Raw genomic sequence first — 25,924 nt, 5'->3', positions numbered from 1 at the left:
TACAAAGACTGCTCAGAACGAGAATTTCCTCTGGCATTTACTAAATCCCTGTACTACCCATGTGATTCTCAACACATTAAAGTTCCTTAGCTGACTGTATGACAGAAGGGCTTTCAGTCCTTTGCACGGACCTGGTGCAGAACAGCAGCATCTTGCTGTCTCTCAGATACATTATGTATGCACACACCTTTGTAACTGCAAATACGTGCACATGCACATGCACTCCGTGTACCAATACACAGCAAGAACATCCAAAGCTAGGTTGTCTGCTATTTACAACATCACCTTAAAACCTTCCGCAACAAAAAATGTGATATGACACCTCATTGCTTTTTCACAACGCTTCTGTTTTTTTCCACTAATATTTCACATTTCTACTCACTTGTGGCTTCAGACAGTTTACATTTTGCATAGCTTAACTGTTTTTCCTTAGCCTCCCTCTTCCCTATTCCAAAGATGTCCCTTGGAAATATGGAACACAGTTCACGCAGATGTATCAAGTTTTATTGGTTTAATATGTCAGCAGGTCTAAAACCCCTTCCTTTTAATCACACTTCTGTTTGGAAGATGTTTGACTTGAAATAGGTGCACAGAGTCCACATAACCCCAAAAGCTTTTACTTTAACAACCAATAAAAAACAATTCAGGCAAACATGGGTAAAAAGGAAAACAATTACTAATAACATTTCCCTTCCTCAGTATCCCATGAATGGCTACAAAAACTGAGGAAATTACCTGAAAACCAGTGACTGAAAAGTAACCTCATATTTCTGTTATGCTCTGGACAGGTTCCTACTGCAGCTGCCTGGCTGAACAACTTGCTGTCACACACCTGATTATAAATTATTTGACATTGCTGCTTCACAGTCTAAGCATACAGCTTTAGATAGTGCAGCACATGAAAGTCAGCATCCTCACTAGTGATGAAAGAAATAAAAAGATTAAAACCCCATTTTTTAAACGCCCCTTCTAGTTGGTAACAAACAAAAAGAGCACTTTCTGTCTCTTGCTTAGCAGTAGGTACATACAGCATCAACTTCCAGAATGCAGCTTGAATCATGTCATGTGGAAGAGGAGAAAATATTTACTCCTAGACGAATTTGCTCCTTCTCTAAAGATCCATTTAATTACCTGTGTAATTCATAAACTCTGACCACCATGTCTCATAAACCAAAAATCTGTTACAAGTTACTCATCAGCATATATTCTAATGTTTCATTTTCAAACTGCAAGAAAGTTCTCTTTACAAACAAACATTTTAATTTCCTGAGTAGCGAAATTTATAAAGTCTGAAGAAAAATAATTACCTGTAAATTTTCCACGGGCAAAAAGAAGTTTCCAAATCTATGCAGGTATCTTATTGTGATTAAGAGATAAAATACTGGCTCAGTAACCATAAAAAAATCGACAAATGTCACTTGAGTCATTCTGCAATATTACCTTCTTTCTTTTTTAATTTGTGTTTTGTCATACTGACCCACACTGTATCTAGGATCCGCTCTGAAATGCTTAGCATGTTTGATAAAAATTAAGTACAATTGACTTGAATATTTTACTAAAGTGGAATAACAAATTCTTACCTTATTAGAGCTTCATTTTCTGTTCTTTCACTGAAAAAGAGTAAAGAAATGTGTATTAAAGATCCGTTTGGTAAAAAGTACTTTTCTTTATTTCAGTTTCACTTCAATCAACACAAAGCTACGGGTGTCTTTTTATATAATGGAAATGAATTTCCGTTTTTTTGATAGTTAATCATTCTCAGCAATTTGGAAGGTATTTATTTACTTATTTATTATCTTAGCTAGCCACTGTTTCTGAACAAACATTTCAAATACTCTGGAAATAACAATACAAACAACCAATTTAGTTAATTCACCACCTGAACTGCAGGCTGGTTAGGTATGCTTTGTAGGCTGTTCAGTGTTTGTATTGCTATTACTTTTATTTAACACTGGATATTTTTTTCTTTTAAGATGGATTTGCATTTCAATATGCCCATTCAAAGCTGGAAGTTTTGTTGTTTGTTTGTTTTTAAATAAGGTAGGTTCTGCTCCATCCCAAAACAGGTAAAGTCAGCGCCAGCTGTGGAAGAATAAAAACATCACACCATTTTATTAAACATCTGCTTCAGCTAATCCATTCTAAAAGACACATTTGCTAAGTTTACCGATGTACATCATGAAACCTCAAAAATAAGTAAGCTGTAACACTTCTGAAAAAGTTCGAGCTCAGAATGACTCAGAATAACTGATGGATTTTGAGGCCTGCAAAAATAATAATGTAAGTAACCTTTAATTTCTTTGTGACTTGTTCAGTCCTTCACAGCCAGTGGGGGCTACTTACAGGTATGGAAGCATTAGTACTGGGAACTAGATTCTGGTAACTCTGAAGTAAATGGGAATTTTGGCCACTAATATATACAAGGACAGAATTACACTTCATTTGATTTCATTTTCTAAATTAGTACGATACACAGCATAAAGTAGAAAACAAAAAGGCAAGTCTAATAAAATGACAACTATTACTGGTAGTTGTTGAAAAGCAGAGAAAATCACAGTGAGCCGCAGGCAAAGTGTCTCAGCCTCTCGCACTCTGTGTACGCCTCGCTGGCCATCAATCAATGCATTTAGGGTTTTACAGAGGGAGGGAAAACAAGAAGAGAACTTGTTCATCTTTGTCAAGGATGAATTCAAAGCTTGGCCTCAAAGCATGGGATCAGTGCCACGGCTGAAGATACGAATTCTCAGCTCTGCAATAAAAATACTATTCTGCAGGGGACAGAGGAGTTAATAACACAGTCCTCTTAAGAATGGCTGTGAATCTGTTGATCTATGGCAAGAAAAGCTTAAGTGAATAGTAGAATCACCTCTTTCCTTAAGTTAGAGCACGTTCACCGAGTATTTTATAAGAGACCTAACATGGGCCTGTGTCAGAAAAAGAATGAGTAAACATGAAAAGAGACATTCATGAAGTACAGAAATTCATTAGATTAAACATCCATTTTGTGAAACGGCACAAGATCTCATTTTTAAGAATCAGCTCATCAGAGCTGACATTTACAATGTCTGATTTACCACAGCTGAGCATCTGCACACGTGTGCCTACAAAGGAAGGAGAATAACTATAAGGTCATTTCATTACTCAATAAAATATATTAGAAGTCATAGGTTTAATTTTCTACTGCTCTTTGTTCTAATCAGCTAATAAAACATGCATCAGCTCCAGATTACTTCACACTTACCAATCTGGCCTTGGGTCACCACTAGAGATAACTTAAGACAGGTTTTGCATACGTTACAGGAATCAAGGGACAGGACCAGTAGGTATTGTATCACTGGATGCTACGCAGGATTTCAATAGGATTGAACGGGATTTATTACAGCATGAGCCAAATCCTTCTTACCTTTCTCACGCAAAACATCCATTGAAGCTAGCCAGAGTGCAGCTGAGGACATCTTATGTCTCTTATTCTTTGTTAGTCACCTGTCCCAGTACTACAGTGGCCCACAGCACACAGTTTACAAGATCAGCATGTGACTTCGGGGGCATGGAAAGGAATATCTTACAGGATGGCCTGTCTGAACCACAAAGCAGGTTCAGAGGGAAGTCTGAAGAAGACTAGAAATCATTCTGGACTTGTGACAAGATCCCCAGCTTTTGAAGCGAAGTATGTCTATGCTAGAAACACTCACAGCATGGACTGCTTTGAAGCATATTTAACTCATCCTACGTGCTTTTAAAAGAAGAATGAAAGCTGACTTTGGCAGGTTTTATGACTTTAAAAAAATAAATAAATGCTTACATGCTTAAAGAAAGAGTTGGCTGAAGTTTACCTTATCTGGTCTAGCAGCTAAGAGCAATCTATAATGAAGCCATGAGCGCCCCCCATCGCATGTTCTCACGGGACCCACTACTTGCCCAGCTTGATGGTCCCAGCAGCAATTTGGTGAAGAGGGCCACTTCCAGAGAAAGAAGTGCACGCTATTGTTCTCCATCAGGTAGCAGCAAGCTTCTTTCCATCTTCAGATGACCTAGCATCTCGCCAGTCGGAGATAACCTCCACCACACCGTGCCCAAAACCACGCTGGGTAAGTGAGGCCCCAGGCACTCAGCAGTCCCTGCAGGAGATTTGTCAGGCCTCCTGCCCTACCTGCCTCTGACACCTCGGCAAAGAGCTTCACGTGGGCTCTCTGCACCTGTGTAAAGAAGATAGCATTTCCTGCTAACCGTCTGCATTGCTTTCGTGCTTAACGACCTCCTTGCTTAGGTGGAGAAGAGCTCAACAACAAAAAAAGACATTTTCATTGCAGTATTCAAATGTGTCATATTTCCAAGCATATGTCTCTTTACAGTAAAAATTGTACTTGTTGCCTGCCACCAACTGCATTAACTTTGGATGCACTCTCAGTGTTTCTGCTAGACTGCCTCAAGAGCACAGCGCTACCACGGAGCTAAACCAAGCAGACTACTGTCCGTGCTCAGTGACAGAAGGCTCTGTAATTTCAACAAGGTGTTTAACGTCTTCCTCTCAATTCAGACACAAAAAATCATAAATCTCTTTGCAAGCTCCATCTTTCTCGGAACAGCTCCTTACGAATCAGTTTTATAAATACTAAAACTAACACTAAAAACCTACTGACAGAAACTGTTTTAACAGTGTGCTTCGCTACTGATGCTCTTCATGAGTCTTCTTAGAGAATGCTCACCACCAACTGCAGACAAACCACAGAAAATTAATACTGCCAAACTGATTGGACAACAGAATTGATATAGATGAAAATTTCCTCCTTTACCAGACTCAGAAAATTCTTGACTGCATGGAGCTGTATGCATAAAAGGGTTCTTTCTTGCTTCAGTCATTCTTATTTCATCTTTCTGTTGCATACTGTTTAGAAGACATTGCAAAGCTGAAGCTATGGCAACATCTTACCATTCACCAAAGCATGGTTTTGATCTCTATAATGAATACATCCAAATAGTTAAAACAAGTTCTTTCCAAATGATTAAGCACCTATCCAGTACACAGTAGGACAAAAGGCATCCAGGTGCACTTCACAAAATTTAGATATAAATTACATATTCTGCCTGCCTTTGAGCAGGTAGGGATGTAGGGATGAGGGCACTCCTCTCCTCTTATACATACATCATTATCCAACAAAATACCATTCATCCTATTTCAAATTACTTCTATGCACCTGAAATCCTTCACAGGCCACAACTGGAGAGACACAACTAGGGGAAATCTTTAAAGTTGCCAAAAGATCCAAATCTTTTCAGTTTTCTAGTCTTCACCATTAACCCCAGACTTTGCTTCAGTTTACTTCTGTAGCCCCTGCAGGATGCTCTGATGCTCAGAGCTGCACAAGGAGACCGACTGAGCAAAGCAGCTACAATTTCCTTTTCCACAAAAGATCACAGAAAGCCAGCTGAGCCTGGAAAGGCCACTGAGTTCTCACTCCATAAGAGCTGGAGCTGAGGAAGGAAAAAGAAATGGGTGGGGGACCAAGAATCCTGACCAGGAGATAAATTAATTCCCAAAGCCACCCCATTACTTTCAGCTTTCAGTGCTACTCTTTAGCAGCTCCCACTAAGAATTAAAATACACAACAGTAAAAAATAATAATTTAAAAAAAAAAAAAGGGAAAATCTCACTGACCTCCCTTCACATGATGCAAAATCTGCTGGCACAGAAAAGCAATTTAATCCTTCCTGCCCACCACTCTTGACTCAAGGCCATTTGATTTTACAGTTCCAGCACTTGCAGCAGTTAGCAAGTTGTGCCATGCACTTTGTAGAGTGAAAAGCCACTGCTGCAGCATGCCGAAGTCTGAACCGAGACAGGCACTTTCATTTCTGAAACACAAGACGGTCTGAATTGTTTGGTGCTTCCTTACCGTGACTCAGTCTCTGCGGGTATGGGAAGGCTGTAGATATGCCTGTTTGCACAGCCCAAGCTCTCTGTAACATACAGATGCATCCTGAGAACGTTTACTGCTAGCACAATGCTAATCATAACTATCATGCTGGTATATGCTATCTGCAGGATAACAGGCTAGAAGAAAGCCCATGTTTAGATTGGACAGCAAAGACAAGATCATAGCTGGAAGGCAGACAACACATAAAAAAGCTTCATATAAGGCATACGTACAGATTAAAAATTAACCATGATTGCCAAAAAAAGCCTGAATACAACCCCAGCTGCAACTACAGATGCCTACACATCATTGCCAACTGCAAGAGGAACATGTGGTCTGTGCACTGGTACCCCACCAGCATGAGCAGCACCACTTCAGACCTACCACTGCCATTCTTCTGCCCAAGAAAGAGCTGAATGCAAAGCACAAGCCTCTTTCCTCAGCCATGCTTTTGATGACTGGCTGTAATAGAAATCATAGAATTCAATGATTTGCAAGCCAGTCTTCTCTGGGGGTCTAAAGAAGACTTGACTTTCAGCCAGGTAGGTTGACCTTGCTGTTCAGAGCTGGAATAATGAGGAACCAACAATCACCATGCTATGGTTACCTGTTGCCCAAGACCATCCTAAACAACTGAAAATTCACAGCTGCTTTACTGGCGAATGTATGGAAATGCTAAAAAGAAGCTGTCCAGAAGCTATTATCCTCTCCAGCAACTGGTGAATCCACAGACAGTCATGTCTATAGTCCTGTTTTTCCAGCATTTAGGTTACAAAGCTCTGCTTTAACGAAGAATTAACAAGATTAAAAGCTATTTTGGCTAGTAGGCCTTCAAGTTCCATTACAGCAGGTTGTATTTACATTATAAATATTAATGTCACAATTTTCCTTGACTTTAAAAATGACAAAGAGAAATCCATTTACTTTTAAAATAAAAACTGTACTTTAAAAGTAATTGCTTCAAATCCACACTTATTTTTCTAACTTTTTACAAATTTTATTATTTGTGCCATTAAAGAGAAAAACTAACATATTATTCTAATGTAGAGATTTCATAAAATTCAAGAGAGCTAAGCAGGTCTGAGAGAAAGGCAGCTAATACTCTCTGTGCATGCCATAATCACATGCCTTAAACCTAAATCTTTTTTCTCTCGGAAAGGTATTTGAGGATGCCATCTCTGCAGGGCCTGACCCAGGGCTACCAAAGTCATCGCCATGACTCACACTGAAGGTAATGAGAAACCTTCCCTTCACCTCAGGCTTGAAAATCTGACCTAAGCTCAAAAGCTCAATTAAGAGAGGCACCAAGGTGCTGAAAATAAGCCCTTGTATGTATTTTTGAAATATGAGCATTCACCATTTTTCTGAGTACTGCCTAAAATGATACAAAACACTAACAATTTCAAATCTGGGTGCACCTTCAGGCTTTAAATGCAATGCATGAAGGTGGTGAAATGGAAAGTTAGGGGGGCTGGAGTATTCATCCCACATGTCTTTAACCAAACACTGTAGTTACAGGTCGAAGCTGCCACTTCTGAGAGTGGAGGTGCAAACAGCTGCCTAGAATTTCCTCAGCAGCTCACTGAAGAGGAACCCAGAGAGCAGGCAAGCTGAGACAGCCAAAACGAGGGGAGATTAATTTCATCCTTAGGTTCAAACCAGACGCCTGATTTTAATCATTGTCTGTATGTCTTGAGTAAGCACAAACTATATGAGAGCTAAGACTTGGACATTCAAGCCTTTGATCAGAAAGCACGTATTTTCCTGCTTGCACCCTCTCCACGGTATGAGAACAATTACGGTTGTCTTGTTCACCCTTGGTGAGCTTTATGTGAGATGGCAGAACGAAGATGGCCAGTGTCTTCAAGAACGAATGTACAGTAGATGTCGGTGTACAATATCCCCAGCCATTGCAGGTCATTACTGAGTCCTGGAATGAAACAGGACAGACTTTGCTATATTACCTCTTCCCGGATGCCAGTCCCAACCCAGCACATTACAGAGCTGAAAGCTGGCAGTCTCCACTTGCTCGCGATACACCCAGAATGCGTATTTGTTCCCCAGAACATTTTGTAAAAACTGAGTCAGTGGTGCCAGGTTTTCCTCAGAATGGCAGATGACATCCATGACAGCAAGGCACTGGAATGCAGGTCTCACGGTACCTCCCATCCAAAACTAAAGCAAAAAAGTGCTATGAAAGCAGAGGCTTAATATACGCATCTAATGAAAAAGAGAAAAACAAACAAACAAAAAGCAAATTGTGGTGAACTAGTCCATAGCACAATAACTCCTTCAAGATCCCACTGAGGTTTTTGGTTGATGTATTTCTTTCTTTATTTTTTTTTCTACCTGTGTGGCGCATGCCCTAATTTAAGTCCCTGTTTGCCCCAGTGAACAGTCCCAGCACAGTGCAGAGCTGTGGCTACAGACTGCGTGAGCAGGTAATACGTCCTTAAGCTCTGCACACAGGTGGAAAGCTACACAAATACCCTAAGAAGAAATAAAATGGTTATCTGCCATTTGAAAGTCAGTGCGAAGCAAGCCTAAAGAGGAGAGTCATTTCTTCTTGTTTATGGTACAATAATGATTTTAAGGAGTATTGCACAACTTGACATAAGCATCAGGCCAGCAACTCTGCTGGGAAGTGTTTCTCTAATGGCACTTTTGGTTGCCTTTATAAGAAATAGATAACAAAACAGAAACAGGTATTGCTAAGAAGTGCTTTGGAAAACGTCTCCCTATGCACAATATATACAGCACATATACATCTTCACTGAAAAGCAACTACAGTTAATTAGTCCTTGCAGCTGCCTAACCTCTCTTCATCATTTTTGGAGTGGTAAACATTGCTACTGACAATAAAAACACTTGCTAGTGATAACCAACTATGACTAAACTCAAAATACTGTTGAATCAAGACTTTCTGGCTAAGCTAAAAGAATAAAAGCCTTAATAAATTGTATTTGCTTTATTTTCTGGAGCTAAGGTCAAACATGCTGAAGCTCCAGGGTTTTTCTGAAGGGGGGAACTGGGCTAAACTCTGACTAAGAGACAAACTGACAGATTTTAACATTTGTTTAGTAAATACGTAGTGATGTATCAAAACCATTCTGTTGCAATAGCCTTTTATGTTTATTTCTACCCAAGGAGACTGGGAAAAATTCAATCCAAGTACTCAGATTCAAAACTACAATCTTTCACATTGAAAACATCTGAACGCATGAGTACCAAAAAGAGGGAAAATGCTATTTTCCACATTTTGGACACTCCATAGGAAAGTTTAATTTACATTTTTGTATTTTTAGAAAGATAATGGTATTTGCATGTGGTTTTTTTTCCCTCCAGCATATCACAGATAATACTCAGCTGTCAGGTTTATGAGGCATTTGCCGTTGTAACTCAACAGAGAAATCCTTCGTTACTAATGGAGAACAAATAATGGGGATTTACAGAGCCGTAATTATACTGAGAGGGTTTATGCACAAAGATGCATTAAAAGAAATACTATATGCAAAATCATATTTTAAAGAAATCCTTCGAGTATTATCACTATTTATGCTACAGACCCTTCTGCAATGTTTCCATAAAAGGGATTTTAACCGCGTGTCCTCCCTAAAGGATGCCTGCAGTCTCTGCCAAGGTCTCCTACGCAGGCTGAATTTGGTAGCATATACCTGTTCTAGTTAGCACACGGAGATAAACGAGCAGAACAAACTCCAAGCCCAAAGCAGTAAACCACACCAAAGGCAGATGATGCACCCCAGCAAGCTGCCAAAGCATGCCAGGTGCTGCAAGTCTTGGCAGCAACACGGGAACAGAGACCAAAGGGTCCCCACCAGCGGCCGTCGAGCAGCTGCACAGCTGCATGAGCAGGAGAACAACCGACCTAGGAGCCCACTGCAGCTACCGATCACGTCAAGTGCCATCAGCACGACAAGGAATAAGAAGAACACGGTGCTGAGGACAAAGACCACGCTCTCGTGTTTGTGCTGGACCAGCTGTGTAAGAGGCATTGGTGTCTAAGGATGCTCCAAAGCAGGCCAGGGGCCAACTGCCAGCCAGCTTGTCCCAAGACTAGAGAAACACCAAAGCAAAGACACCTTCAAGCATCCCACCATCTGCACTAAAGAGGATGTTAAGTTTCACTTTGAGTTTCCCGTGAGAGGATCTAGCTTACAAGTTATTCTACAATACGGTACACACTCTTCAGTTAGTGATGGATACCACTATTTCTGTTCTTATCAAGTCAAGAAGATTTCCACATCTTCTCACAATCAAATACTGAGTCAGAGATCAGAAAAAAAAAGTCAAGATATTTTGTATAAAGTTATCCTGAGATCTTTTTGACCCTACTGGCTTACTGTTAAACTTACTGAAAATGGGAGAATCTGACTGTTCGTTATTCAAGAAACTCCAGTAAACTTAACCGAAATTACTTTCCCAAACCTCTTCTCTAAGATCAGTGATTAATTATCATAGTTCAAATTTGGTTAATAATTAATTACTGGTAGGCAGTAGCATGTGGAGTTATGTACTGGATTTTCAGGGTTACCCTTCACCACTCAAAACAATTACTAATGCTATATGGGACAAAAAGTACACCAGTTGATTAATTGCTTTGATGGAGAGAGGCACTACCAGCAGCTAGATGGCAAACAGGAATTCTAATCCAATGCAACAGATGTCAATACCCTGAGTAATGTCTCCCATGTAGAAATTAAAAATATATGTACTAATTACAATGTTTTGACTTCTGGCATGGATCCCTGAGCTAGACAGGGATGCAGGATGGCAGTGCGATGGAAACGCGCAGGAAGAAATACGATGGTATGAGGCACGTGCAACAAACCCACGGCACACGGGGTATTGGCAGGGGGGAGAAATGGGTACCATGACCGCCACGCTCCTCCCAGGTCAGCATGGAGCTGATGGGGGAAGTTGATGCTCAAAGCCCACTTGTATAGGAGGGGGGCAGAGAAGCAACTTAGAGAGAAAAGCGGGGGGAGGCAGAGGACTCACTGTCCACAGTCAATATTAGGCACGAAATATCCTACTTTCTTGTTTCTATAATTATTTCAAAAAAGGCTCTCATAGCATGTTTTGCTTCATGGTTATAAGGAAGGAATTCTCTTCTGCAAATGCACCAGAAGTACAGTATGACAAAGCAGCTGAATATTGCAGCTAAGTTACAGTGGAACAGAAATTTGCATTTTTTCATGTTACAAACCAGAAGAGCTTTTTTTCCATATAATATTTCAACATTGCCTTTTTTTTTTTTATTTCAGGCTCAATCTATGACGTCGGTATTTGGGATCGGTCATATGGGCTATGTAATGGAAAAGCTCCATAACTTATCTGAATCATTATTTTATTTTGTTCTCCTGTGGTTCCAATTGTTCACTGTTAATTAGATCCAGCCACAACATCTCATTGTGCAAAAGGCATACTCTGTTTTAATCAAAATCTTGGACTGCATTTTGGATGGCATCTTCAACAACTTGGACAGAATATTCTGTGGTTTCCTCACCGATGAAGAATCAAAACGATTAACTATGAACATGTCTTCCAGTGAATGATGATAGCTATTATCAGGTTATTTTGATGAACTTCTGCATGATACATGGAATTATTCTAGATTTTCTTGTATTTTTTTATATGATTTCTTCACTCAAAACAATACTGAACTGTAAACCTGCCACATAGGATGTATCCATGGTGAATTCCAAAATCATTTTTGAATTATTCATCTTATGCTATCTTGAAAGTCATGTTGTAAACACAAAAGATGGCTGTGCTAGTCTCATCTATTTGAAATCAGACCTTTTTACTTATGATTTTGAAATGATTTTTACCATTGTTTTAGCACTGCAGAGAAACTGTTTCTGAACAAAACATGCCAACAAGTGAATGCTTACGGACCGCTTTCGTAGCCGTGCTTCGGTGACAAGGTACTGATTCAGGTTATCCTCAAAGGTGTTTACTGTTGACAAGATCTGAGAAATGTCTCCTCAGCAGGAATAAACACAGTGCTCCACTTTTTCCTATCGATACATAATTTGTCATCGAATGGCACTCCCGATCGCAGTGCAGCTGTTCTGAGAACCCTCCCGAGGTTCTACATTTGCCCCCCGATATGTACCCATCTCTTTTACACCACCCCATCCAGCATCCTCCTCCCAGCGTCCTCCCCCTGCTGAATCACAGGCCGAGGAACTGACGTCTGCTCTTGCCTGATCACCTGCTCGTAGCAGCACGATCGCTAACTGCAAGCAAAAAGGAGAAAGAGCCACTACACCACTGGGTGCTGTAAGGACAGTAAAGAGAAAACTGTAGAGAACCTTGTTATCCAGACAGAATTGTCTGGAGTTCAGGAAAACAAGACCATCTCTAATGGAACCTTGTTTCCAGTAAGAACTGAATACCATCTTTCAGATGTTTTAGGTTACGCGCTAAGATGGTCTTACGCCAAATCATGAGTCACTTCTGAAAATTCACGATCCTGTATCTAGTATCAAACGCCAGCAAAAAATAAATTCCTGTAACTATTATCAAAGTAGCACCATAATTTGGAGAAAATGAAAAGCCCATTTGGTTGTTTTTTTCCCCTAAAACAAAACAAAACACCACAGCAAAGATTTTCCACTGACAAGGTGGAACAAAGGGAATACACACATGCAATAACACACAAAAATAAGCCTCTTACTTAAATGGGGAAATATTTTACATTTCTCACAACTAAACACCTTCTGCCTGTATTTTAGAAGAAAAATCAAAATAGCAGTAATAAAAGTTTGTCTACTTTTTGACATGGGGGTACATATGCTAGCTATATCAGACCATTTCAAGCACTACACCTCCAGAAGATTAAACCAAACTTATCATATTTCTACCACTGCATATAAATGCTAAGGGTCAAAATTCCCCAAAATGTACCCAGAAACACTCTCATTAGCAGCGGTTTGCCTCGCAAGGCTTGAAGGACTGACATTTCACAAGTCTCTCGTTCTGCTTTGCCCTGAGTCTGCGTGCTGTTGCTTCTGCTGCCCAGCACCAAATCCTGCGCTCGCACTCAAAGACAACAAAAAGCAGACACCAGCGGGAAAGCAGCTGCTTCCTTGTCGCACAATTTCTGCATTAGCAATTCCCAGCCACTTCCATAAGTGACTGACAGACATAAACTTTCTGAAAAAATAAAAAATGAACATAGCTGAAATTGTGTCGGTTTAACACTACGGCACAGAAGACAGCAGCTCTATATGCCAGCACAGCAGGAAAAAACTAAATTGCTTTTAATAGACAAGCGTTTAGTACAACTTGTATAATCCGCAGTGACATTTCCCCCCTTCTATTATGTAAGCCAAAAGCTAAACTTTCGCTTTTATACAGTGTGCTGGCTGTCTCCAACAAAGTGGGTAGGGTGCTTTATCAGCTTTCTCTCCATTTTTGAGATATTTTAGCAGCAAAGGAGGAGAGACTTATCAGATTCCTCAGGTCCTTTCCGCAACTACTGTCTTCTGCTGTGCTGTGTTTATGTTGCTATGCAGACATCAATTCAACGGGCTTCGACAGGCACTGCTATTTGTTTATTTAGCACAGCTCATATTTTAAGTCTAAGAACCTCTATGAGCAGTTGAACTCTCCGCAGAAACTCATTTAAAAGATAAAGAAAAATCCAGGAAATTCCACAAAGAGATGGGATTTCAAAAGTCAAGAAAGGTCTATACACTTTGCTAGTGCAATCCCCTAATATCTTTTTTTGTAAATTTAAGGAAAAAGGAAAAAAAGAAGGAAATCAGTAGAGACATCACAGTTTTTGTAACCACCCAGGTATCATACAGAAAGTAAGAATACCTACAGAACACCTATGAGTGCATCTGAAGTGCCTATCTTGTCCTAAGTTTCTGCAGGGAACAAAACCTAATTTTTAGGGGCACAGTTAGAAGTCCCAAATGTTATGATTTTGAACACCATTTTCAACACCAAATACAACTCACACCTGTGAACTGACTGAGCCTTGTTGCAGATCTCCTGACCCAACACCTTCGCACAACTCCAAGGATGCCCTGGTCGCCCACGTGCAGCCCTCACAGCCACAATTAACCATGAAAAGACTCTCAAAATAGCATACAGCACTGGATTCAGAGAGATCGGGAACTGCTCAGAAAGAGAAAAACAGGTAATGACAGACCTGTTCTGGTGGAAAGTCAGTTTATAACCCCAAAACATTTAAATTAATAGTCAATTATTTCCCTATCTTTCTGTCCATCTATCTACCATTATCCTCCTCAATGCTGCCACAGGCTAAATCTGGTATCTTAATCCTAACCCTTTCAAGATAGCCAGCTCCGATAGACTTGCTTGTTTTTAATGTGTTTTGATAGACAAATAAAGCTCTCTGAGTGCCAACAAGTCTGCATATTTAGGATTCAGTACTCAAAGAAGCACTTGATTAAAATCTACTGATTTTGCAAGACAAGTTCATAAGGGCTATACATATAGCACATCAAAAGACCTCATCAGTCAGACATCAGAGTGCCAGAGTGAGGCATGAAGCATAAAAGAAATCAAACCTTCAAAAACAACGAGCTCTAGACAAATTGATTAGGCAATACTGGACGAATGAGTCTTACAGGAGACACTTTATGGTGTCTATATGCCAAACATGTTTACGATTTCTCTTAAAAATATCATCCTGCATTATTCTGCTAGCAGCAGATAGCTCATGTCACGTCTGCCTTCCCACACTGTGTATCCCACAATAAATGACACTGCCGTTACGAGACAGCATGTTCCTTCCAGGTACATCTCACCTCCCAGGCGAGCACTGAGAGCGCCCTACTGGGATGTTTCCGAAGCCAGCCCTTAGCAGCCATCTCCAACTTGCTCCACCAGAGGCATGCCCTCACCCCTCTGACAGCACTGCGGGGTGGCCCATCAGCCTGAAACCCCCCTCTCCTGAGGGAGAATCAGGCATTTTCTGAACTGTACAGCCAACAGCACCACGCGCCCTTCAGGTGAAGCCTCGTCCCAAGAGCACTAGGTGCACGGAGGAGAGCTGCAGCAGCTCCGCTGGCTGACTGAGCGGGGCGGCTTGCCCATGGGAGCCGGGCTCCCAGCTATCCTCTTACACGGCCCGGAGCAAACCCGCCAGCTCCACGGCGACAGCATCACAAGGCAATTCGCAGGAACACGGCATGAGAAGGACAGAAATCCACAAAGCCACTAACAAACGTATTTAGAAATCTCGGGATGCTCAGGCACGAACCAGTGGAGTTCAGACACAAGATATACCATGTACCAGAAAGGGATCCCTGTCGTCCACCAAGATTTTATACAGAGGTTGAGACCCACTGTGCCCCTGGTTTAAGAGAACTGTGTGTGCAGTCAGCACCTGCTGATGCTCTACCTTGTTTTGTTTTTGTTTTTTTTTTCCAGAAAATAGATGCTGAATTAGTCAAACAACAGCCTTAAATTGTCTTGGTGCAAAAAACATAGGGGTGGGGAGTACTTCTGTTTCATTTTCTTTCAGTTTGCTTTCCAATTTTATTTCAGGCAGGTCTTGAGACAGCACGGCTGAGTGCAATCTCTTACCTCCCAGACCGACCCCCGCTGTGAGCAAGGTGCTCCCACCACGGTAGCACCACCACCATTTTCCCCTGTAACTACTTATGCCCAGTTTTACCTTCTAGAGGTCAAAAAGCAAGGAAGAACTTCATACGCTTAACTGGTATGCCTCCTCCTAAAAAGGATTATACAGAAAAACTGCAATTCAGACTTAATAAAGCCTGCAGTCTTTTCTGCAGAGGCTTTATGAGTCCTATAAGCGTAAGAGAGATTTTCATTTATCAGGCAGCATACAGGGAAGGGCTTTTCATGAGGTGATTTTGAAATTCTCGGTCAAAGGTTAACTTGGTTAGTAACTTCAAAGTACAGAAAATCTTGGAGGCCAAAAGAATACAGGGGCAAGGGCTGCCCTAAACGTGAAACTTGGTGGAGATGTTACGGACCGGAGACCAGCCCCTTACCGCACATGAAGCAGCTCCCTGCACTTGCCTCGCTCTTTGTTTCCCTAAGAAGTGAAACGAAAAAGTCCATCTCTGAAAGTTTAAAATATAATCAGATTTTTCTGGCTCACGGCAGTGAAGAAGGATAGGCAGTTTCACTAATTAAGATCTGAACTTCTGCTTTGACTTCAGCCTTTCATGATGTTACTAGATATTTAAAAATATGGTACTCACTCATTGCAGGGTGCAGCTCCCGCAGGGCAGTGAGTAATGGTTTTACTCTTGCTCCAGTACTGGCAGCAGCATGTTGGACTGGAAAACGAACCTCTATTTCCTATCTATTTTTACAATCAGTTTATCTATCATCTGCTTAATTCTTACTCCCATATGTATGACAGAAACAAAGCACTTAAGTCTTGGTACTACGCTGAAATACATTCGTAAGGCTCCCAGTGACTCAGACAACCAACCAGCGACACCGACTTCTGAGGACAGAATTTGTCCCTGAACAGCAAGTCTGTAGTCCACATGAAAAATTCATGAGTTAAATCTTTTCACTCCTTTTATAAATAGGAGACAAAATGAGGGAGTCATCACAGGGAATGATTCAAAATCTAAACCTAGAATATCATTTTAAGGAAAGATCCTAGAAATAGAGACAAGTATTCCTTTCACATAACAGGAAAAGGAAAGGATTAAATTATTTTCTTTTTATCTTACGCAGGGCTTTTTGCTTTCTTTAGTTGAAAAAAATATAATATACCAAGCAAACATAGTAGTGCACAAAATACAGAACTGTACTATTATATGCCTGAGTATGTTTTGCTGCAGACCTGAATTCCTCCATGTTACCGAGTTTTGGTTTACTCACAGGCTTTCATGTTTCTCTGAACACAGCCATTATTTTGGTATTTTGTAACTAGCTCTGTATTATGAGGTGATATTAGCTGTGGGGGTGACAGCTGGCAGGAGCTTTTGAATCGAAGGGTCTCTGTCTAACTGATACACATGCAGCTCTGTATTAGCTCTCACAAGATGCAGTGTTTACTAAAGATGATTACCCATGAGTAAATAATGAGTCATGATATCCTTAAAAAAAGCAAACACACAGAGTTAAAGAATAATTTCCAACATGGGTAAACAGACAGCACTGCAAATTGAATCAGTTACATGCGTTTTTTTCATAATAAAGTGTTAATTATAAAAGCTATAGAAAATAACCATAATTAGATGAAAATAAATTGGAAGATCTTGGAAAGACTCTCTCTATTTTCATATGCCTGTAAAGCATCATTTATGGACAAACAGACAAATACAAATGTACATATATACAAGAAAAAATGGAAGAGGGCTTTTCATTTGGATGACACAGTGGAAACAGGCCATGGTAATTTCATTATTCTTGATGGGTTACTGTACTTACAAACAATACAGACCATTGAAACTCCAGATATTGATAATCGGGATGAAAAGCAGTACAGTAAATCTAACATTGTAGCATGCAGTCAAACTTCTCTTTTTTACTACATGTTATCAGAAGACTTCTAGCACATTTCCTCTTTTATACTTTGAGAATTTATTGCTGGGGAATTCATCTCCAATCACTGACTGTGGTGAAATATTCCCCCTTCATTATATGTTTCCAAGTTCATGGTTAGGCTCCAAGACTTACTCTGGCACAAAGGGAAAATGAAGGTTATGAAAAATGTGCTTATATGATGTCCATTCAAAATACCATTAGTTTGTAAGGTCTTAACCTGCAACAATCTGCTCCCAGCCCTTCTGAGCAACCTCCCAGACACCTGCAAATCTCATAAGCCATTTTAAAAGAAAAATTAAATGTAGGCTGATGATCTCTGTGACATCCTGTGACATCTTAGCATCTGTCCAAATGGCGGCTCTGACACGAGCAAGAAACACTCACATCAGATTTGGGAAGTTGTAAAGAGCACTGGATTTTTACCATTGCAACTGTGAATGAAACCTCTGTTCAAGGCTGCCACCACATTTTGGGGAGTGACGGATCAAGCAATAATATGTAGACATTATATATATATCAGTATTAAATATATAATATTCATATATATATATATGATTGGAATATATACCAAATCTGATAGTTCTGGCATGGAGACAGTTGTCCTTTTTCCCCTTTCTTCCCTGTGTTTTTCTCCTTGCACACTGCCGAACTGCAGTCTCCCATGCTTTGACCAATCTACAGTCTACATATTGTTATTCACAGGTCAGGTTTTTAAGATGATGTGATTTCACATCATAAGTTTTAAAAAACCTTCTTAACATCTTAAGTAGCGTTTTTTAGAAAAGAACCAGACAGCTAGTGAGACGGGCAAGCACAGGGAGGATCACATAACCTGTCATACAAGTTTCTTAAATTAAAGACACTTACACTTCTGAATCAGGGTCACATGCATATGTAACCTGCAGTTCTAAGTGGCACTGCTCATTTTTTGGCTGATTGATGATTGCTAGGATCACTGAAAAGGTATCGAGTAGCTTTAGTAGACAATGATCTTAACAGAAAATATGACACTTCTTCCTCAACAATCCTCAAAACTGAAAACACTGCCATAAAGAAAAGGAGGAGGAGGAAAACATGAATGCAGGCTGAGCACTTCAACCAGAATAAAGACCCCTTTAGGGTACTTTAACTGCCACAGTCTAAAGCTGAAAGGGAAAATGAAATAACACCTAAAAAGTCACATGGCTCTTTCAAGATTATGTACACCCACATTAGGCAAACAAAATAGAATCAGATTTTTGCTGGTTTGCTTTATATTATAGCAAATGTTTCATTAAGAAAAATATAACAATAGGAAATACTTCAATGTATTTTCCTTTCTTCTTTTCATGATGTAAACAGTTCATTTTTTCAATGTTGTTATACTACACTTAAATTAGGTCAAAGGCATTGTTTAGTGTTCAACACAAATAAAACCAAAACATGTCACAACTATGAAAACAGTCACACCAGAGGGGACTGCAGTAGCTGCCTATCCCTCATCCTACCGAAGTAGTTTCATTCTATACCATACAGCTGCTAATGCTTTGTACAACTTAGATCTTACTTTCAAAGTAATAACACCATCCCAGCCCAAAGTCTCACTTGTGTTCCTTCCAATAAAAGATCCTGTTATTAAAAATCAAAAGCACTTTCACTTTTTACAGTTATTCTTTACAAATATTTGCAGACAATTTAGACACGTCACCAATATACTTACGTAGGCACCTTTCAGTCTTCACTAATGCCATTTTCCTTTCACTCCCTTTACTGTTTTTCCAGCTCCTCCCTGAACTCTCTCCTGTTTAATCTCCTCTGGTCAGTAAAAATAATAAATAGTGAGGAGCACAGAGCTGGAACATGGTGTTCTAGAACCAGTCATATGTGAGCCATAGGGAAATGGTACAAGGTTGAGAAAAGCTGTGATCTCCACAGAGCGACGTCATGACCTCTATTTACAGCCATAAATCTTATCAGCAAAGAGACAGCGTTCTGCATGATAGTGCATTGCTTCATTTTTTCTTCCTGTATTATTGCCATGCCTGTCTTTGCTTTACCAATTCCAGTTACTTCCTCCAATTTGATAATGGCCTAACCAAACAGGGATCTGTCCTATCTGTCCAAGCAGACGACCAGATTTTACTGTCTACACAACCGGTTCAAAGCAGGTAACCCCTCAGGGAAACATCAAGGCCCAGGCACCCTCATAAAGTCACAATTTCTTACGTCAACCAAAGTGACAATATTATTCCTAACTAACAATGGGTAATTCAGCAGAAACATGAACTTCAAGATAATTTTTGACAGAAAATGAAATTGACTCAAAAATATAATGCATTTACTGATAGAAATCTAGATATTGATCTATAAAATATTCATATAGAATATATATAACAGATGTATATATATTATCTATTATGTTATAGATATAGAAATATCTGCTATGCTGTATATCCAGAGAAAACAAAAGAATACAGTACTTTAATTTGGTAGTTTCTCTTCTATTTGTTGAATTACGTAATGTTGATCAGAATACAGCTTGGATTAAAAAGGGAAGAGCATTAATTGCTTTCAACCACTGGCTAACTGACATATAAAGGTATAAGAAAAGGATTCTTCTGCTGAGTTTTCAAAACCTTTCACCAAGTTTTTCACAAAGATATCAGTAAACAAGAAATGCAACAAAATTCGCCAATGAGATTCCATTTTACATTAGGAAAAACAAAACAAAACAAAACAAAATGTGATATAGCAGAAGTCTGAAAAAAAAAAAGCAAGAGCTCAGTATAAATTTAATCCCTAAATCAAGATATTAAGCTTGACATATATACAGATGCAGATGGCTGGATATACTGATTCCAAATTTAGTACTGTAGATAAAATGATTTCCATCTTAAAAGCACACTGTAGCAGATCATTTTCCTCACAAAACTGTTGAACTTTGGAAAATATTAAGCTTCAATTCACTGCTCACCTACCTTTATTTTCACCTTTCTCCTTTCTCAGGCAGTAAGAAGCACTGAAGCCAATCTCAGCTGTACTTACATATAAGTTTCATTTTTGGGTCCTGAGCCCTGGTTTCAAACATTGCAGGAAGATGTGTAAATACACATTTAAAGATACATAATATTGACTGAATTTCAAAAATCAGTGCTGGGATCGTAACTTCTTTTTCATGACATAACACTTTGGGACACTATTTAAACTGCTGATCTGTCTTTGATGCTCACCAAGATTTTTTCACTTTGAAATGAGACAGTAATTCCACTCCATTGATATTAACAGTTATCTCATTCACATAGGAACTGAAGAAACACATCTTAAGTAAATTAACAGTAAAGTATCACAAAGTCTGCTGGCATCTGTTGGCTACGTCCTCGTACCTTAGATTCTCCATTCTGATACTGTATAAAAAAGGAGTAACACCAGCCATTGTTTTTTCTGACTCGATTAAACAGCCTCCATCCAAAACTACAAAAAGCATATAACAAACATGAATCCCCAAAGATTATCCTCGATACAGATAAGCTCTCTATTAAAAACTCAGCTCAGCAAAAGTAAGCGTTTAAACTGTAACTTCTGAGCTGCCCATCTGCTTTCCCCACTTAGCCCTTCTCTCCAGATGGGAAAACAGGTGAGGTCTTGAATTACTCATATGTCGCTCTGTAGTTTTACCCACACCCTTCTTCCTGTTACACCATCACCCAAGTGTTGTGAAATTTGGATCTCCTAGCAGAGATTGCAGGTCTTAAGCTTCACGCAGTAATAGGTAAATCTCAGTCCTATTCTATCTGATGCCTTGCAACATCTGCCAAGTTGTCTCTCTCAAATTCTTCCTGTATACTGCTCTTTCTGGGTTTCAATATTTTACTCTTCAAGAAGACAAAATGATACTGACGTTTTCATAAACCTAATCTGCAAATTGTTTCAAACTCTTTTAGATCATATTACTTTACAAAGCAAACAGTAATATTATATTGCTCTCATTTCTTAAATGCAGCCTGGCCTAGAACTGCACAGGGCTTACAGTGTGTTTGCTTCTTCCAGCTACCCCTGTTCACAAATGGCTTTCATTGACTTGAAGAGGTCTTTGCAAAATCATGGGATGCTCATTCGGAGCTATTTGAAGGGGCAAGATCTACAACAAGATTAGGCATGACGTACCAGGAAACCCTTAGCAACAAAACATTAAAAAATAATAATAAATCAGACTGTAGATTTGATCTTGTAAGTTTCCACTTACAAGTGGTAAAGCTCTTCCTTTAAATACCTTTCCTTCTCCATCATTTCATTAATACAGCTGCGGAGTTATGATCATCAAAATGGACTACGGATATATCTACACAGACATGCTTTGAAGAGACTGAGCTCAAGTTATAACTTGGCATGGAGTTGAACATCCCAAAGGGGAGCCCAAGCCTTACATTTTACTGCGTGTTATACCTGCCCGGACAGCAAGCACCATCCTGTCAACAATCCACTTCCCCTTTGCCCTCCACCTCCAAGGTGAACTGCTGACAAGCCTTCCTGCTGGTCTTTGCAAGTTGAGGAAATAAAATATGTAAAAAATACTGAGAAACTGAAAGCTTTTAGAAAAAAAATCAGCGTGCAGTATTGCTACAAAATACGGGTTAAACTAACATGCACTTATGTTTCAGGCACAAGTTTGCAGCAGCTGCTTGTGGATGTTCTCAAGCTACCAGCAAAGGTAAGGAGATGTCTGGCAAAGGACTTGGCTGCCAGCCAGTGTCCACAGTGGTCCCCACTGGGGTGCCTCATTAGACAGTTTGGTAATGAGAGAGGGAAGATTGCTTGATTTCAGGTTTTGTGGCTACAGCTCTACCACTTTCTTGCCTTAAGAATTTGGGTTTCTCACTGGAGAGAAACATGGAACCCAAGAAAAAGACCTCTGGAAAAGCTCTGGAACCAAGCTGGGCAGCAAAGGTCAAGGTAGAGGGGAGGGCAAGGGTTCACAGAGTAGTTTGCTTATGTAAATTTGGCTTTTTACACTTATATTCCTGTGAACAAAGCATGATCAGAAAACTACTCCTAAGCTCAGTCAAGTTCTGGCTACTTTTTGCCCATATGACTCTTTATATGGGGTCAAAGGTGCTGATCTTGAGCACTGGCTCCACATGTGCAAAGGCAAGAGTATGAATTCTGGTTCTAAATTTGAAACAAGCTGGCAACTTCAACACGTGCATGGAAAATATGTGTAGGACATTTTTATAGTCACAGAGCAGCTCAAGTTGTTTGTGTAGACAGAAGTGGTAAGATTTGCTCTCTGTTATTTTGGTATGAATTCATAATATTTTTATTGACTTCCCTGAATTTATTATAGGCAAGACTGGTAGACCAGCTTATTTTTAAAGTGTGCTCTACGCTTCTCATCACATTGATCTATCTTAAATTATTTATTACTTCACTCATGCTCTAAACATGTGAACTGAAATTCCCCATATCAGACTGCCCATCTTGGGATGAACTTTTTCGGAAAGCTTCAGTCAGAGAATGGCTGTGACTGGAAAGCACCCCTAGAGACCATCTAGTCCAAGCCTCCTGCTCACCCACCTCACGCCCAGGACCGTGTCCAGTAGGGTTTTTGCTATCTTCAATGATGGTGATAGCGCAACCTTCTCTGGGCAACATGTGCCAGTATTCAACCAGTCAAAGTAGTCTTGCTATTTCTGCGTAAGTACCCAAATGAAACAGCTGTGGGTTTTTTTGTTTGTTTGTTTTGTTTTGTTTTGTTTTTAGGTCTATATGCAAAACTTTAGACTCTTTCTTTCAACTACTCGAGTTCTCCTATTCCTTGGAGCAGAACTTGTAATCTGGCAAGCAAGGCCAATATGTCATGAATTAACCCGTTATTCCTGTGAAAACCTAGTCATAAAGGGAAAAAGATGGAGAGAGGGTGCCAATGTTTATTTGTGATCCACAGAAACTTTTCAAGTATTTGGGAAAAAAAAAAAAAGAAAAAGAATTGTTTCATTCAGCTTCTTGAATTTACCAGCTATCAGGCATTTCAGAAGACCTAAAGACATCTGAAAACTGAAGAAAGCATGCTAAATACACGTTTCTCCACATGCGTAGCTCCATGCCAGGTAACAGGCACTGTTAGGAAGCCATTGCAGAGCCTGAGGGCAGAGATATGGTCCTGGCTGCAGAAACAACTGCGGCTGGCGCTGCCCTGTCCCCAGGAGAGCCCCGTGCCACCGGCAGAAGTTCAGCGCCTCGCAGCCAGCTGGCCACGTGCCTGCCCCATGATGACCCATGGACAGCAGCCCATCAAACCCAAACAGACTGGGGCAAAGAGAGGTCCAGCCTGGCACATCGACCCCCCAATCTGGGGCTTGCTCGTCCCTTTGATTTCATCAGACCAGAAGTGTGGCCTGGACAGGGTGGAAAGGCTTCGTCCATGTCACATCGTCCGGTTTGGAGCTACAAAAGCTCCTCAGCAACAGACAAAAAGTGCTGCCAAAGCCCGGTCACCGGGCACTAACCCTTCCTGTCTCTCATGAGAAAGGTAAAGGAAGGGCTTACTAATGAAGAATTTATTATTATGCAGTTGGGGGGAAGTGCTCAAACACTCCACAACCACAGCTGACAGGTTCGATCCCAGCTGAGGTTGACCAGAAACGGTGAACACTGGCAGCAGGCAGAGCTGAGCCCCAGCCCATGGCCTCCTCACCCTCACCTAACTTCCTAGGACAGTGAGCACTTCTGCAAAACAAAAGAGGGTTTTCTGATGTGAGGCCTCTTGAAGGCATCACAGCAGCAGATCCTTCTGCCTCACAAAACACAGTGCCACCATCCGCTCCTTGGAAAGGACCCTGTCAGAGACAGCCAGGCAGTGCATGTGCGACCCATTTACAACACTTACAATGGCTTACAACAGTTGAATGCTAAGCTGGAGAATAAGGTTTGATACCTTCTTGGTGAACATCTTCTAAGTGGTTTTCAACTCAAAATTCACAATAATCAGTGACAAATTATGGTTACATGTGCAACTCGCAGTCACAGACCACATGCTCCCCATATTGTACATAGCCAACTGCACTTCTCGGGATCTGTTGTTCAGAAATTTTATCGATTGAAGTAATGTTAATAGGAGCTGTAGTTTTCAAACACAACTATCACTACACACTAAGTACCCTGAACAGTGAAGCTCTACTGTCCATGGACTCTAAACCTTAATTTATCTGCATATTCTCAAAGATCCTGGAATGAAGGCTACATGATCAACCTTAATTTTAGTATTTCTTTTCCTTAGTGCTTGACATTATAACCTTAATAATCAGTAACTTATGCAGTTAAAGAGATGATCCAAGTCATCTGGCCCAGCTAAGCTGTTACATTCTAGTCACAAACAGCACTTCAATAACCCAAATCACTTCAGCAAGTCACATCAGCCAAATGGTACAACATAAATTGCATACAGTTCAACAGGGCATATGAAGTACTCTGTGTTCCAGATATAATTCCCTGTATTTGTAGGAATAAAATTATACATTAATATTTAATGAAAGTACTCATTTTGCCTCAAAAAAGAAATTTGTCACAAATGCTTTATAGGCTAACACTCTTATAATGCACATGTGCATGTATATTCTGGATTTACACAAATACAACTGCACAAAATCTTTCCCTGTTTACCTAAGCAGATAATGTACATCACCTTATCTTTTCTATTTTTTTCAGATAATAAATGCAGTATGGAAACTAATACACATGCGTTAAAAAAGAAAGCTTAAGATAAACCATTCCATTTTCTGAAGCCACGAACAAAGTCACTCTAAGCTTTACACAAAAATGCTACAGGTCCTAACTATACTTGAAGCACCTTGCACACAGATGCACCCTGTTTTTTAAAAGTTGTTTGATATATATTAAAATTGAGAGGGAAAAAGAAGTAAATTAATAAACCATGGAAATATATGTTTTTAAACCTAAAGCTAGAAAACAAATGGTATGATGTCATGCAATGCCAATCCCACCAGTCAAGAGTAGCAAGGAAGTAGGCAGATGGACCAGGAATGACAAGGCTGTACTAAAGGCCAGAGGAAAAAACAATGCTAAGGAAGAAATGTCTCCAATTTATTAGTGCTCATTCTTTGTCTAGGTAGGAAACCAAGCAGCAGTAGCAGCAGCCCTCCATACCTGCTGACATATAGCTCGGCTGGAGCATCCGGCAAGTAGTGGGCATAGATGGGTCAAGGGAAATGATGCAAAGTCATGGGTGGGAGGTACAGAGTCAAAAACATACTAAGGGAGGCCAAGGTGCAAAACCAAGAGGGTGGAAGAAAGATGTGAAGGTCTGCACGAGAGAGGAAAAGGCCCAGAGTTCAAGAACACTGTACAGCTGTAAGTAATGAGAGCAAACATGTCGTGTGACACCATGAAGCAGTCTTGCAGCGATGAAAGTAGCTGTTCTAACCCACAGAAATATACTTTTCTTGTTAGTATTTTTAATATAGATGGTTTAT

At 40.1% G+C, this 25,924-nt stretch overlaps 1 protein-coding gene across 7 annotated transcripts in view; it reads right to left on the bottom strand.

Moving 5' to 3' along the window:
• Window positions 1-25,924, bottom strand: part of THRB (thyroid hormone receptor beta) — a 167,070-nt gene that overhangs the window by 125,115 nt on the left and 16,031 nt on the right. For 6 of the 7 annotated variants that reach the window (XM_083824299.1, XM_083824304.1, XM_083824301.1 and 3 more), the window contains exon 2: window positions 1,581-1,610. The gene's annotated coding sequence lies outside the window, so the exon portion shown is untranslated. Of the gene's footprint in view, window positions 1-1,580; window positions 1,611-19,158; window positions 19,183-25,924 lie in introns of those variants that run through there. The other variant, XM_083824303.1, reaches the window with a different exon arrangement.

This window comes from Anser anser (assembly GCF_964211835.1).
Source record: "Anser anser genome assembly, chromosome: 2".
NCBI lineage: Eukaryota > Metazoa > Chordata > Aves > Anseriformes > Anatidae > Anser > Anser anser.
Note: the sequence above shows the minus strand (reverse complement) of the source record. Positions and strands in the feature narration are given on the sequence as shown.